General features: G+C 39.0%; 1 protein-coding gene across 1 annotated transcript in view; it reads right to left on the reverse strand.

The window, feature by feature from the left end:
• Positions 1–15,825, reverse strand: part of POU6F2 (POU class 6 homeobox 2) — a 312,926-nt gene that overhangs the window by 72,933 nt on the left and 224,168 nt on the right. The gene's annotated exons all lie outside the window — the stretch shown is intronic.

Genomic DNA, 15,825 nt, shown 5'->3' on the forward strand with positions numbered 1-15,825 from the left:
ATCCTCTCATCACAAACTTTTTAAGCAGGGGTCAATAATCTCTCTGGGAGTTCATAAAATGCTCAAAAGCAAAACAACAAAATTACTCCGTATAAATCAGCCTGATGCAGATGAAATCACATTCCATTTCAGAGAGAACACAAACCAATCCTACAATCTTCTGAATGTTGCTTTAATGTAGACTTCTTTCAAGAACTTTAGAAACTAGCATTCGAACAGTAATAGCCCATAGAACATCGTAAACAGCTTATTTTAGATAGAAATCACATCACTTCTAAAATAGGGTTCATGTACTGACCGGCAATCAACTAGGGTGAACCAACTGAGTAACACTGTGGAAGTTTTCCCCTCTGGTTTCAGCTTTTCTTAGAGGATTAAGGTCTGGAAACTCAATTTGTTCTACTATTACATTATCTATAAAGGGTGGTCTCTTGCTAGTTGGCTCACCATCGTGCCAAATCCTAGCACTTTAAAATACATCTATTCGATATCTGGAAGTTATCGGCCAAAAAAAAAGAGAAAACAAAATCTACCTGAAATTAATCAGAAGTTTTTTTTCCCCATCATTACTTTCTGAAAAAAAAAATAAAAAATTCAAATACTTTATATTATAAAAGGAACTTGCTTTATTGTTGTGTTGTGAAGAATCCATTAATCAAACTGAAAGGTAAAGAAATTGCATTTTTACTTTTGTAACGTTTTAATACGAGATTCTTTTATTAAGAAACATCGCTTAGGACACTATTTCTTAGAGATTGATCCCTCCTTAGGAACTCCGAAAATCTAGGTCCTAGTTCGGTGCCTGCCAGGCTCCCTGAGTGACCTTGGACAAGCTAGTTAATCTCTTACTAACTCGTTTCTCCATCTGTAAAGTGGAGATAATCGTAATTCCTTTGTCTCGCTTGTCTGCTAAGACAGGAACGTCTTTGGGAGCAGGAAATGTTACAGACTACATGCTCGCACTTCATACAGCCCAGTGGCCTGTGATCTTAGCCTGTTCCTCTAGATCCTTTCCTAACACCCACTCCTACTCCACGTCTTCTTTATCAATAGCGTCTTTGTTTTGCAGGAGCAGATGGAGCTGTGAACTGCTCTAAGATGGCAAAAGCCAACAGCCAGTATGACTGCTGATCATGGTGACTGGGTTCTGACACTCCAGTAAGGCACAGTGTGATGGGGGGTAGGAAAAATTACTGTGCTAAAATACAGACTGACTGAGACATAAAAAAAGTCTGGATGAGTAAACATATTTGAAAAATAAGAGTTTTTTAAGCTGTCTTTTCCTTAGTTTTTGGGGTTTTTTTGCAGTAATATTTTAAATACTTAGTAGAGTTGGGGCAATAATTCATATTAAATAGAATTATTTAATGTATTTTTACTTTCAGTGTTGTCTAGATTGGCAAAAAGGAACAACCTGTATATTAAAAATGCTACTTTAATGACAGAATGGAAAAGCCAGCAAATGATAATGCCTCCTAGCCAGCTGAAAGTGAAGTATGTGCTAACAGCATCATTACAGCTTCAGAAATCTCTGAATGCTGCAACAAGAAGAACGTGGGGGTGAGAGCAAGCCCGGCTGTTGATGAACAGAAGCGGGTAATGCTACCCCATGCTTCACGCATCACTCTTTTCTGCCCAACCTAAGGATCCTATAATCCTCCATTTCACCTGACTGATAGCCTGCTGTTTTCTGGGAAGACTCTCCTGTTGCTGCCCAGGCCTGGTGGCTGCACGCTCCCAGGCTCTCTGGAAGGAATTCAACAAAGGAAAACCAAGGAGAATTATTGGTGTGGCAGCAAGGCCCAGTATGAGAGTCCAGTGGGTATGTGTTGGGGTGGAAGAAATAGGCTGAGAAGGGGAGCATCTTAACAAAAAGATGAGGAGTAGGGTTTAGCTTAAGGGCACTCTGCTTGGGAAATTATGGCAGGGTGAGGTGCAAGCTGGCGCTGTACATTTATAGCGCACATTCCTGGACATTTCTATGCAGCGCTTCCTTGTTCTGCTGCTGTGCCATTAATTCTGGCTGGCAGTAGGAGGGAGAGAAAAACCTTAAAATAATTGCTATGAACATCATTTGCATTTAGGAGATCACACACTAAAGGTTATGCTGAGGTTTCCTGTAGAGATGCCGAGCAGAGAGCAGTAGTGTCCTGGCTCTCCACAGTTTTCAGCAGCACTCCACCACTTCCTGCAGGCTAGAGCCAGGAATGAACACTGTTTCCAATATTTATACACTGCTTTTATTTCTCCTATATTTAGATACTGTTTTTATTTTTCCTGGCTGCTCCTGCAGCCTCTGAAATTTTTAGGAATTTGGGTGAATTCCTAACAGTCACAGGAAGGGTGAGGACTCAACCTGTGGGGCCCGACGGGATGCAGGATACCATACTCCTCATCCTCAGTTCAGCAGCCTGGTGAGATTCAGCTTCTGCCACTTGCCAATGGCAGACAGGACAGCCACAGCCCCTTTGTGCCATTCGTGTATTTGGGACCCTAAATACACACATCTTATGTTCCTTCTCATTACAGCAGCCCACCCATAAGCTTGTCTCAATTTGAAGAAGATGGCTCTGAGTTGGACGTGACATCGATACCTAACATGCAGCTGCAGGTGACTTCTCCACACATCTTAGACACTTTTGCCCCTTTCTTAATAAGCGTAATTAAATCTTAGCCCACTGCTTTGAGACGTTTTCACACGTTTAGCTTGTTACACACAGAAGTGACAATGTGCCTTCGTAACACAGAGCACACCAGGGAGAGAGAACAGGAGGTAGAACACCTTTCATTCCTACTTGGGTATGTTCTTAACCCAGTGATTTGTCACTGCTACCTAGGAGAGAAAAACAAACACAAAACTGCCAAGTGTATAATCCAAGTCCCAAAGCACTTGATGTGGAGACATTGCTGTTATTTTTAAAGTTGGAGTATATCTTGTCTTGCATGCCAAATTTAATACAGTGTACGCTTTCCCTCGCTAGTCAAATAAAAAATGCTTGAGGGAGTGCCTCTCTCACTAAGGGCTGCCACTACCAGACGCTGATTTACCAGTCCTGGAACCAGTGTAATGCTTTTGTGTTTCCAGGATCAGATCCTGCCTTACTGCATGGACTTCTTAACATCGCCAGGCAGGGAAGGCTCTGAACCTGGTGCTGTGCTGAGAGCTCTACCGATGTTTCTCACGTGCAGAGCTTTTAAGAGAGCCTCAAGGATGAAGACAAGTCACAGTCATAAAGTTTTAGTTGTGCTATGAAGACAAATTTCCCAAAATCCACAGTCACTAAGATCAGTCTTGCTTACACTGCTTTTGTGCTGATGTATCCCACTTGACCTTCTACAGAGTTGGTCTTGATTTACACTGGCATGAAACGAATTTAGACTTAGAGTTTGATTCAGGACTAGGCAAAAAATCTGACCAATGCTGTCAATAGAAAAAGGAAGGTCACATGTTTGCAACTGCTTTGCAATGAATATTGATCAATATTGAACATCTTTGAATTAATGTGCTGTCCTTTTACGAAGTCTTAATAAAAGTTAGCTATAGATGGAAGTATGAATCAAACATCAGGACACTGCAAATGGTGAACAAAGCAGGGCATTGCTAATTATAATAAAAAGAAAGAAGTGTTTCAGATTATCAATCTATTTTCTGTAACTAGTTTAGGCAAAGGCATTATCTGACCTCTGTTTTATCAAGCATTGTTTGTGATTGCTGCTTTTCTCTATCACAACACTATCTAACCTCATTCTCCTATATTAAAACTTTCCCAGGACCTGACAGATTTGGCCAGTCCTGTATGAAGAACAAGAATGAAAACATTAGACCCAAGTGTGAGGGCACTCTTCACTCTTCTTTGCTCCTTCCTCTTCTGTGTTCTCCTTTCCTAGAAGGGAAGATCCAGCAGATCTGTCTTGATCCACTGAGATTTTGCTTTAGTTTATTTCTGTTCATTTTAGTGGCCACACAAATCCAATCTTTCTTACTCCTGATAATCACGTATGGAGTAAAGGGAATACAAAGAGAAAGCAGCACTGGCTAAGAAATAGGCTGTTGAGGGCTTCAAGAAACATCTGCCTTAAAAGTCCAGAAGAGAAAGGCAAGGATGAGTACCAAATAGTTTAACATAAAATTAGAAAAATGGCATCTAAATTAAGTCTTCTTGTAATGCTCTGTAACAATACAAAGGAAATGTTCCCTGCAATTTCAAGCATTTTTCCCCCCTGTTGACCTTGTTCATAATCGATGAGCTGCAGACATACAGATACTTCTGAGTGAAGGAGCAGATCAGAAAAAAAGTCACCTGTTAGTATTATAGCACGTCAATAATGTTGTAGGCTTAAAAAAAATTAAAGTTAAAGCTCCAGTGGGCCCACTAATTGCAGTTAATGAGATATTGCACTCTAGGTGTTACAGCATGATCACAGAATTTAATAATCCTTGACTTTGCTCCCCATATTGTGGGCTATTAACATGGAATTAAAGCAATGTCCTAACATCATGGCTACAACACGGAAAGAATAACTAAGAAAATGTAACTCCAACTTAATGGAATATGTTCACCACTTCATGACTTTCAGATACAGTAAAAGTAGAGCAGTACAGTCAAACAGTTGAAAGTTTACACGATATTATGCAACCTTCTTCTAGAAATGGCATGAGACCTTTTATTCCTCCATGGTGAAAAAAGGTGAGAAACTGCCTCCTCCATGGTATTTTGACATTTCCATAGGCTGCCCTAGGTAAAACAAAGCAAAAATTAAAGGAAAACACTTGAAACTTATGAATTCCCTGAAACCACCACTCAGCTTTCATATTTGAGTGGTTTGCAGCCAGAGATTTGATCCAATTTGTCTTGTAATTGAAATGTTTTCACCTGTGCCCACTTCCAGGAACTTCTGGGTATTTTAGTAGAACGGATGCCAACTGACAGGCAGGTCTACACTGTAATCAGGAGCAGGTGGAGTCTCACCCGAGCCCATCTAGTTCATGACAATGCCACAATGAAGATGCATCAGTATGGACTTCAGCATAGGTGGTGTAAGTGTGCCTGGGATCCTGCATGTTTGCTTGGATGGCTTGTTGCATTAAAATGTCACAGTGCTTTCAATCTTCCTGGCACCAAATCTTGCTTCACGAAACTCAGCTTGGGTACGTCAATGCCTCTGCAATGCTACCTCTGCATTTGCAGGGCAGACCTAGCCTGGAGCACCATGGTAGAGGCCTCAGATTTCACAGGGGAAGAGGTTTACTCTGAAACGCCTGGAAAGAACAAGGAATCAACTCAAATTTCTAGCCAGATGTGCTGCTGTTAAAGACTCTTCAGAGAGAGCACTTATTTGTTTTGCACATAAATGCAGAATTTTCTTCTCCCATCCCTAAGAGATGATCAGCATTGTAGTACTATACCGCCAGGCTCACAAGGAACACTCTGCAGATGTATGTCCATCCTGAGGCTCCCCCATCTGCCCGACCTGTAATGAATCTTAAATTTTCTCAAGATCATTGCCCATCACCTGAACAAGTACTGAAGAGTAAATGAAAATAGCCATCCCATAAAAAAAATAAAATCATTTAATGGCTGAAACAAAATGCCATCATTGCTGTGATAACAAAAGGTTTCAAAGTGCATTACGGTTGCTTCTCTATACACTTGAGGGCTGGCTATTGGGTCAGATGGTGCAACAGTCCATGTAATCTCCTGAATGGAAAAAAATTAGGCTCAAAGTGCCAAATAGACGCCCACAACATAATATCAGGTAAAACAAACACATTCCTCCTAACCCTCCTCCCCAAATGTTACAGAAATAGAGAGAAATTCCAGTCATTTCTCATTACTGTGAAGGTCAGCCTAGCTGGGAAAATTGTTTCTGCTTTACAATTCCCCAAACTGTAGAAAGCAGTTAGAGTTCTGGACAAAAACTAATGTTGCATTCAAAGGGAAAAGAGGCTGATATGGCATTGCTGCAGTAATAAGAGAATTTTTTACTCTTTCCACTTCCCTGTGAACCTAATCAACTGTGACATGAGAAAATATACTGGGCTCACCCAGCCAGAATCTGACTGCCACCTGAAAATGTCCTCAATATTCCACTGTTTGGGACTTTACAATGATCCTTCCGACATCAATTTTGTACATGTACATCAAAATGCCATTAGAAATGCTTACAAACACCTCCTGCTCACAGGCCTGCACTCAGACTCCAATCGAAGCCAGGCTGTAAAGACTCCCCAGTGGTTGACTAAAGGTTTCTTTCGATTACTCATATGAAAGCATTTGGTTATGGAAAGGCATCTTGGGGGAGCCTGGGGGATCTAAAGATCTCCCCCCTGACCTCCCTTGTAAGCGCACTTGAATGTCATTAGGAGCAGTATATATTGAAGGTACTTGGAAACCTGCCTTTAACATTTAATTAATATCTGTTGACTTATTAAGTTTCCTCATTCTTTTTGAGATTCAACAAATAAGCCATACCTTTCCAGGGCTGCAAGTACGTGGCAGGGAGTGGGAAGGTGTACTGAAAGGAAAGAATGAGAACACATGGTACATATATCCTATCACACTCAGTTACATGGATGGGTATGTTCCTGCCTTGATGTACATGAACACATACACCACATATATGATGCAGTTGCGTTGTTGTAAATTAATTTAGCCATGATAAATGCTTGGCATGTTTAATGCATTTTTCACTGACACTTTTATTATTTTTCAGTGATGAGAAGTTGAATAAATCTAATGCAACTGAACACAATGATATTATCACCCTTTTCTTTTGTTCTAATATTTACAGGAAATATTACAAGTGTTTGACATATAAATTGAGCATTTGACTGACTTTAATAACCATGTGATCAATAAGAAGTGATATTTTTACAGTCTAAGTTCAATATTTAAAGGGCCAAGGGTCACGAATCTTTATCAAAGCACTAAGGCTAAAACTTTATTTTCAGAACCTGTAATTCCTCTTTTTTTTTAAGTCTGTATTGACCCAGTATCATTAAAAGTAAAATTTTGCTCATAAAGTCTCAATCCTCTTGGAGCTAGCATTTAGATATTTAGGGATTTATTTTAACTGTACTTTCTAGTAGCATTTCAACACTCCCATATATTAAAATTAGTGTTGAGTGATAGGAAGTCACTCAGTACCTACATTAAAGATTATTCTTCATCCTCCAAAGATACCAATTATTTTTTTAAAAAAATTGATCTACCCTCATCATACATATGCTTCCTATGTATCTTGCACTCATCTTTCCGTATCAATCATCTTGTAAAATTTTCCCCCTTGAAGTAGCTTAGGAAACTTCCTTTCATTTGCCTGATTGCAAAATGAAAATCAGCCAGACACAATCCAAATACCAGGCAGCCCTCCCAGGAAAAGCCGTGCTCATACTACGCTAAAGTGGCAGCTCTCCCATCCAAACAACTGATAGAGTATCATGTAACCTATACATTCAGACCCTCTTCTCCCCAGAGAGAACAAAGCCAAACCAGTCTTAGCTTACATCTGGAAGATGTACAGAGCTCCTTGTGGGCTTGTCTAGCACTTATTGAAATTGTCCATTAAAATTTCCAGCAGACCATTCTCAAACAGAAAAGACATACATACTTATACATAGGAAGTTACAGGCTCATGACCTTTCTCTGCTGTTATTTAGAATTGTTTCCTTTGTAAAAGTTATCATGTGCACTGGGACAAGCAGGAGGATAAGTTCTCTTTCTGGCCTGATGGAGAGTGAACTATTTATATTCCAAGATTGAAAAGTAAAAGCCCTCAAGCATTCATTATTCTGCCAAATTAGGGCACTCACCAGGATGTGGAGACCCTGGTTGAAGCCTCACGTCTGACTCAGGTGCAGTGAAAGGCTTCAACCTGAGGCTAAGATACTGTTTCATGAGACGATTTCACCAGATGCCATGAATAGATTTGCTTTTCAGTGAATCTACAGTTTTTGACAAAAACTAACGAAGTCTTGAGTTGTCCAGCTGTTTAAAGGAAGGTTGCTATGCATTTTGCAAAGGAACATGTTGTAGGAAAATGAGGGAGGTTATCGCCCTCATGATTACAAACCTCAGTTCTTGAGGTAAATCTCCTTTACTCACTGATGGACCCTTTCACTGGCATGGCTGCCTTTATTTCATAGGGGAAACTCTGGTCTGTCAGCTGTCAGAAGTGGTAAGTGTACTGATCTTTTCTTTCTACTTTGTGAGGAGTCTCCTTCTCAGATCATTACCCCTGTTGCCTTGATGCACTGAATCACCCCTTGGGAAATTTAAAAACAGCACCCTAATGTGAAGATTACATTCAACAGTGTGCAGCTTTGCAGTTTACTGGAAAAATGTCAGATTCAGCTTTTCTAAGCACCATGTGGTATGTCTGAAGTCCATGGTCATTTCCAGGATAAGGATTAAAGTATTTTGTAACAATTTTTTTTTTTTTGCAAATAGTTTTTAAAAATTTTGATGGAAAAAATTATTGCACTGTTATTATTTCCATTGGAATTGAAACTTTGAAAAGTGGTGGGCATTTTGATTGCGTTTAGGAAGCCTCTCCCTCCATAAGCTTCCAAAGAAAGTGTTTTGGTAGTACTGAAATTTCATTTCTGGGCTCTTCATTTTTAATCCAGTTTCTCAAATGGCATAGGGGTGCATGTGCCTATGGTAAAGTAAAACAGATGAAATCAGACCTCGCAGTTTTATTTCAGACATGTAAAACTTTGGCAACTACCCTGTTTTTCTGTTTTCTTTTTCTGGTTTGGAGTCAAATATTTGTTGAGATCACGGAATATCCTTGGGTCTGATTTTTGCCTAATCCTAGTAGTAAGACTTTCTCCTATGAAGAAATTACAAAAGCAAATACAGCACGTCCAGGAAAAATCCATAAGTTTCAATATCTGCTGCTCAGATGAGGGGCAAGTCTTATCTGAAAATAAGGAAACTTTTTTGGACAGTCCTGTAAAACAGAGCAGCATCTGCCTGAACTTCAGACTTCCGAGTGAGGCTATAGCCGGGACTGTGATCTTACTTTTTATGATTTGGAGTAAAGGGTATTGTTAACCTCGAGAATCAGATTAAGATTTTCAAAACCACACACTGAAGATGAGGCTTGCATGTCCTTATTGATTCACAAAGGTAAATGGAGATGATGTATACAAGTGTTGAGCATTTTTAAGGTCCTGTTTAGGTTGATGATTGTCAAAGGCTATAAAGCCAGAGAGCTGGGAGGCGTTTTCACATTTCACTAGGTGGTTTGAGGTTCCTTTGTAGGTTTCCATTATAAATGAATGCTATGCAAGCCATGGTTACCATGAAATAGGTACTTGGTATCTAGTGCAAAATGGCAGTAATGACTTTTTTCATAAGTAATGGCCCCACCAAAGGCATCTCAGATGTATATGCTGACACTTCTAACCGCTATCCTCATTTTTATTTTGTGAATAATTGCTCTTTCTGTATCTGACTGCTTCTTTTTCTGCTGACTCCATTCCCCTTTTGACCTGCAGACCCTCAGATAAATATCCCAGGGATATCCTCTTTGTGTTCCAAGACATAGGGTAGTTTAATGACTTGTGAAAGTCTCTGTTTCAACCTTTAAATAATTTACATGTTACCATGTTTTCCTCAGTAAACTGTGGTAATCTCCATTCTAGAACTAATAGGTAAACCCTTCTTGTAACTTACACTTTATACAATACTAGTTAGAAAACACAGAAAGGAATTATCATCTGCTTGACAGGATCAGTAATCTTTGGGAGGCACAGCCACCTCTACAGAAAAAAGAATTAGGGTCCTTTGCTAACAGGCAACCTCAAACTTATTACCATACTTCACTCAGGTATGTGTGAAAAACAAACAAACAAATATCAAAAGGCAGACTTCTCACCTGCCCACCTCTCTTAGGTAATTGGGCTGCTCTGCGGACTCACGAGCAACAGCACATCCCAGGGCAAAGCACGTGTGCAGATGCCTTCAAAAGCCTTCTCTTTTTCTTTTATTTGCTCACTTGGGGTCGGGATAGAAACTTCCTATGGGTCAGACCTAGCTCACAGTTGCATAGCTTTGATCTAAACGTGCTCTACTGGCTCTTCTGGTTTCCTTCTTCCTGGACCACTGACTTGATGGTCTACACACAAGGTTTTGTACTTTTCCTACTATTTTCCTCAGTATGTTTTACCAATGTAATCCTTAGTATCATTAAACTAGTGTAAATATAAATTGCTTAAGAGGATTTATAAAGTACTTACTATAAAGTTTCTTAATGATGGTATATTAATATGCCTATCTGTGAAGTGATACGTTTAAGAGCTCAGTAACTCAGACAAACAGAGGATATTGTGCGAACCTGGCTGGCTTGGTCTGAATTTTGGCATTTGCAAATCGTCAATTTCCTGTGATGTAACCTATAGAAAAGAGCAAGATTTTTTTAACAAAACCAGGGTCTGCAATCCGTATTTTTGCTCCTTCGAGGGCTAAGTAATAATTTCTACAGTTCATATCAATGGGAGTGACTCAACCCTTCTGAAAATTAGATCAATGCCGATTCAAGAGACTAGCATTAGACTTTTGTACAGTATTATTTAATTTTAACTTGTCTACACTCCCTTTGTCCAAAGGCTAATAGAATATAATTACTCTAGGCTAGGAAAAATTTGATAATGTTGTACGCAGCCTTACATTCAAAAATCCCTATTGTCACTTTCCCCCGATAACTCCGTCACTGACATACTATTGTATCTCTCAGTCATAATCAAGTGAGATGAAAATTATTCTGAAAAGTAAATACATGAGGAAACAACAGGAGGTATACATCAACACAAAGGATGCGATGGCCCACAGCGCATGTACTAAAGCAAAGGTCTTCATTGCCTTACATCGGGTTTAAGCCTCTTTTCACAGATGTCAAAGGACATTTTAAATTAGCTTCAACTATTGCATGACCAGGCTTGATGAAGAGATGGTTTCTGCTAGACCTCAGCATGCTGAGTAGTGCCAACTGTGGGAACAGTGTAATGGAAAGAAAATGGATGGGAATGGGAACACATTTGGTACTTCATTTCTAGCGTTTCCTCATTCTCCTCAACTCTTGATGTAGCCAAATATCTTTATATCCACTCCTGAAGAAGATTTAGGCTACTATAACATAACATAAAGGTATATGATGAACACATTTAACTGTCACAATACTTTTACACAAATATAAAAGCACTGGCCCAAGCAGATACAAACCTTTAACTAAATCAGTCCTCCACAACAAAACGGTTGTTAAAATTGGGATAATTTCTCTATATACACAAGCCTTCCATAAATGCTTTACTACACATGTGTTTCACAGCGCGGATTTAAGTTTGAGAAGGTTCCCTCTCTTTTTGAAAAATTAATGTGAACATTTTGGGAAAAAGAACAAGAAAAGAAAACACACATAAAGACCATTAAAATTCTGACTCTCCAGCCCCAGGAGTTGATCTTATGCATTTGTAGTTAAGTATGTTAGCAACTCTCAGCTATTTTCCTTTGCCTACAGATTACTGACATTGCTACAGGTTAAGACTGAGTTCTAAAGCTGTTTCTCTTACTAGTGAGTGCTTGCTTTTCAACATTTTAAAGTGAAGATGTGAACAAACCTTTGAAAAGTGACTGAATATTTCAATGCCAATATATTTTGCATGTAAAATGTAAAAATCTCTGTGTGTTGCATTTGAAATCTGATAAATATTTATTATCAATGCTGTTTGCTTTTAATCTGTTCAGGATATCATTCCTCCAGCTCTTTAGTACTTAAACAAAAATGGCATTTACATTACAATATTGCTTGCCAACAATCTCATTTTCTGGTTTAGTCAGCAGCCTTCATGCTTGATTAGTCTTTAATTATACAAATACCTACATATTAAAAAAGTTTTCTTTTTTCCATACTTTGAGCATGTAATTATTTTCTCCTGCATGCAATAACCTTTAATTTTAGGATTAAGCAACTGATTCTCTTTAGTATGGATGGATTTTTTCAAGTGTTAAAGCAAATTTGGTTATTGTATTACGAGTAGGAAAATTAACTTTAGGAAAACCTTTCATTAGTGCATTTGACAGCACACTGAACAGCTGACAGAAACTTCAAAATATTCAATATACTTGAAAACAAAATGGATACCAATTCTGTGTCCTCTGAAGTCAACAGCGATACTGAATTTAGCAAGAGAGTGAATGGGGCTATGCAATTCTTCTTTTGAGTATTTGTAGTATTAGTGTTACAACAGTACCTAGAAGCCCAATGCAAGATCAAGGCCTCACTGCATTATACCAAAAAAAACGTAAAACTTTGCAGTTTAAAGAGATCAAACAACGGTGGGAGAATCAACAAAAAAAGAGAAAGATGAAGTCACATGCCAGACAGTGACAGAGCTGGGACTACAGTCTGGTGCTCCTGACTCCAACAACCCATTTACTAGAGCACTTTGCTTCCTGATGCAAATTATTTTTCAAAAGTGATTTCAGTAAGCAAAGGCGTAAATTGATAATGAGATTAGAGCTAAATATGCAGATTGTAGGTGACGGTAAAAGAACTCCCTCTCCTCCTTTCCCTGCAGTTTTCACTCACAAGAGCATGGACTGCCAAGTTTGGGTCTACAGGACTGACGCATGTTATCTCTATACCTGCTTGTACATTTGAAGTACCAGTGATTTCCCCCTAGACATACTCTTTGAATGTCTATGGGGAAAACATCAAGGATTTTTAGAATGGCTTGGTTTTCTCAAGTTTTGTTTATTTTTATATTTGTTTTACATGAACTGAAAATTCTGTCAGACACGTTTTGATTGCGTGGAGAACATGTTTCATAGTCAGAAGACAGTTAAAAAAAATAGGAAGCTGTAATTCTATAAAGTTGGGGAGGGAGAAGAGGGGGAAACCTTCCTAATGGCATATTGAGCTCACTCCTGTCTAATTTGAGAGCTATGAGAAACCTCCTGCCAACTTCCCTACTAGTAGTGTTAGGTCTCGTTATAAAGTGAAAAGTTGCAGACAGAGGTAAGATGGAAATGCACAAAACATCTTATTCCAGAGTGGTGATCAGCAATACAATTTCAGCCTTTCACAATGCCAATCCTTCTGTTTTTTTGTGTCTCTCTCCCAGCGGAAAAGGTCAGTAGGAATAAAGGCACTGAGAATAAAAAAGACATTGTTTTTCTTCCCTCTCCTCCTCCCAACACTTTCCTTTTCTTCCCTAAAATCAGGCCCTGTCCCTGAGGAATTCTACACTAATGGAAGCTGAACCCCCAGATGAATCCTGGGAATGAGACTAACTTCTCCTTACTTGCCCCTTCCTGGACCTTGATCCCAGTACAGCCCTAGTCTTCATCATCTTCCCCATAGCCCATGGAGCACCCACTTTGGCAGCTCTGCTTGGCACTCTGCAAGGTGTCCCCCAACCCCTGGGGAAAGGTCAAGAGGAGATCAGCCCTCTACCACCTCCTGTCCTGTTCCAGCTGGAGCCACCAGTCCACAAGGATAGCACTGCCCAAACTGGGAGGAGAGCAAGAAGAGACAGAGACAGCACTCCTGCTGGGTTTGACTACCCAGCAGGTTGAAAACGGGATTATAAGGTTACTACAGTGAAAATCATAAAACCATTAGCAACTTACAATTTTTGTATCACTTGTTATCACATTCATTCAGAATCATCTTCTGGTATCAATTTATTGGCCACCACTACTACAGAGTATCGCTCTGTACTGTGACTGGGCTCATATTTTAGGGTTTTCTTTACAGCACCTCTATTTTTACTAAGAGCCTAGGATCCTCCCAGGTCTCCTAGGTCTGACTGCTTCCCTGATGCTTTTTACAAGCATGTAAGTATTTTTTAACAGGTATACAAAGACATTGCAGCAGTTATTGCTGCTTTAAAGAATCTCAGCTCCTTTAAACGCCAAAATGCACCATCATCATTGCTTTAGTAAAAAGATAATACTAGCAATATATGATGTGCTATTTTCATACGTCAGTTTTTCTCTTCTTGAAATTCAGCTTTGTCTTCCAATCTCTTTCACAAACATAACCTAGCTTGGTTCTCCAACTGGAATCCTCACAGGATATTTGGTCATGTTTCAGCTATCAGAAATAAGTCAAGTTCCTGTCCTGCAGGAAATTCTCCTAATTTAAGATGTAATTTCTAATGCAAAGGCAGATGAAAGATGGAATATTGAAATAAAAAAACCCCTTGCATTTGAAAATGATGAAGTATTTCAGAAGATTTTAAATCCTCACCATGAATTAAAATGCTTACAATTTCTTTTGTTAAATCACTATTTTTTAGGCAATTCAATGTAATAAATTGTTTATATACAACTTAAGCTGATTTTAGACAAAAGCTATCTTCAGTTCTTTCCATTTCCCAGGCCTAAAATAGAAAATCAAAATGAAATTTTGGGCAGGGAAGAAACCAACTTTGGGAAATTACATCTTCGTTGGAAAAGAAAAATCACTTAGGAAATTCCTAATCAATTTAAGATACTACAGTACCAAAATAAAAACTGGGTATATTTCAAAGGTAAGACAATTTATTTTTTTTTCTGAGACTCACAGTTCTCATCTGCTTTCTTGTTCTCTTTCCTTTAGTTCATTTCCTTGCTTAGCTGGTGGCAAATACCTTAATTTCTTGACTGTCCTGGATCAGCAGCGAAAAATACAGTGGTGCTACAAGACAGGTTGTCCTAAAAATCTTTCAAACCTTGCTGGTGGAACAAATACTAGGAAACTTGCAGAAGACTTCTCTTCCAGATGAAAATTTTATGTTGGGGCCCCTTAAGACCCACAACCTATCTCCTGAATCTCTGGATTCAACCAGTGATTTGTACTTTTTTTTTTTTTCTTTTAAAAAAAAAAAGGTTATAGTAGAATCTAACATATTACAAGTACATATTTTAAAAATAGATTTTAGGATTATCACGTCTATAAAATACCACATCTGACTGTTGATTTCGTACTTGCTAGCATATGCCTTCTCATGTGCTGCGATATATCCATTTACTTAAATGATCCTAATGTCCTCATATCCTAACCCACTAGGAGGTCTCAGAAATACACATTTTCTGACTTGTGCCTGAGGTAGCAACCTCTGACCTTTTAATTTTCCAGTTTCCACATAATTAATTGTTGGATACTTCAAACAAAAGGAGAAGGCTGGTGGAGAAAGGGGAGAAATGAAACAAGGAGGATTTGGAAAGCTCATGTTTCCAGTGCGACCCCTTGGAAAAAATTATATTCTTTTTCCTTTGCCTAATTTGTTTCTAGTTGCAGCACTAAGGTCAGAATAAGCCAAGAGAATGAATGGAATAAACGTCCTGATGGGCTGCCCGAAGCTGCCTGGTGTTACGGATCAGCGTAAAACCAGCTCTCTTTCCTCTGCCTGGGCCGATGTAACTCACTGGAGTGGCAAATTACATCAGACCTACAGCTGTAACCCGACATTATGATTAATTTGATCAGTAATTTCTCCTGTTTTTCATTTTAATCGGTGTGACTATTCTGCTGTGGCAGGTCTTTCAGATCTAATTAAGATAAATTTCAGAGTAAAAGACTTGGCAGAATTTTCGAGTCAAATCCAAGCGTCAAGTGTGAAGACCTGCAGCACCAGTCAATCAATTTCCAGTAAAGACGGCAGGCTGTAACTCAGCAATCAACCCATTAACACTTAAGCAAATTTCATAATCTCCAGGCCTGTGCTTAGTCACTCTCTCAAAACATTCTGGCTACCAATAAAAAAGAGAAAGTATTATTATTTTTTTAAACACCTGCCCTAAACTGCATCTGCTAAAACTCCCAACACAATCC

This window comes from Rissa tridactyla, chromosome 2 (genome assembly GCF_028500815.1).
Source record: "Rissa tridactyla isolate bRisTri1 chromosome 2, bRisTri1.patW.cur.20221130, whole genome shotgun sequence".
NCBI lineage: Eukaryota > Metazoa > Chordata > Aves > Charadriiformes > Laridae > Rissa > Rissa tridactyla.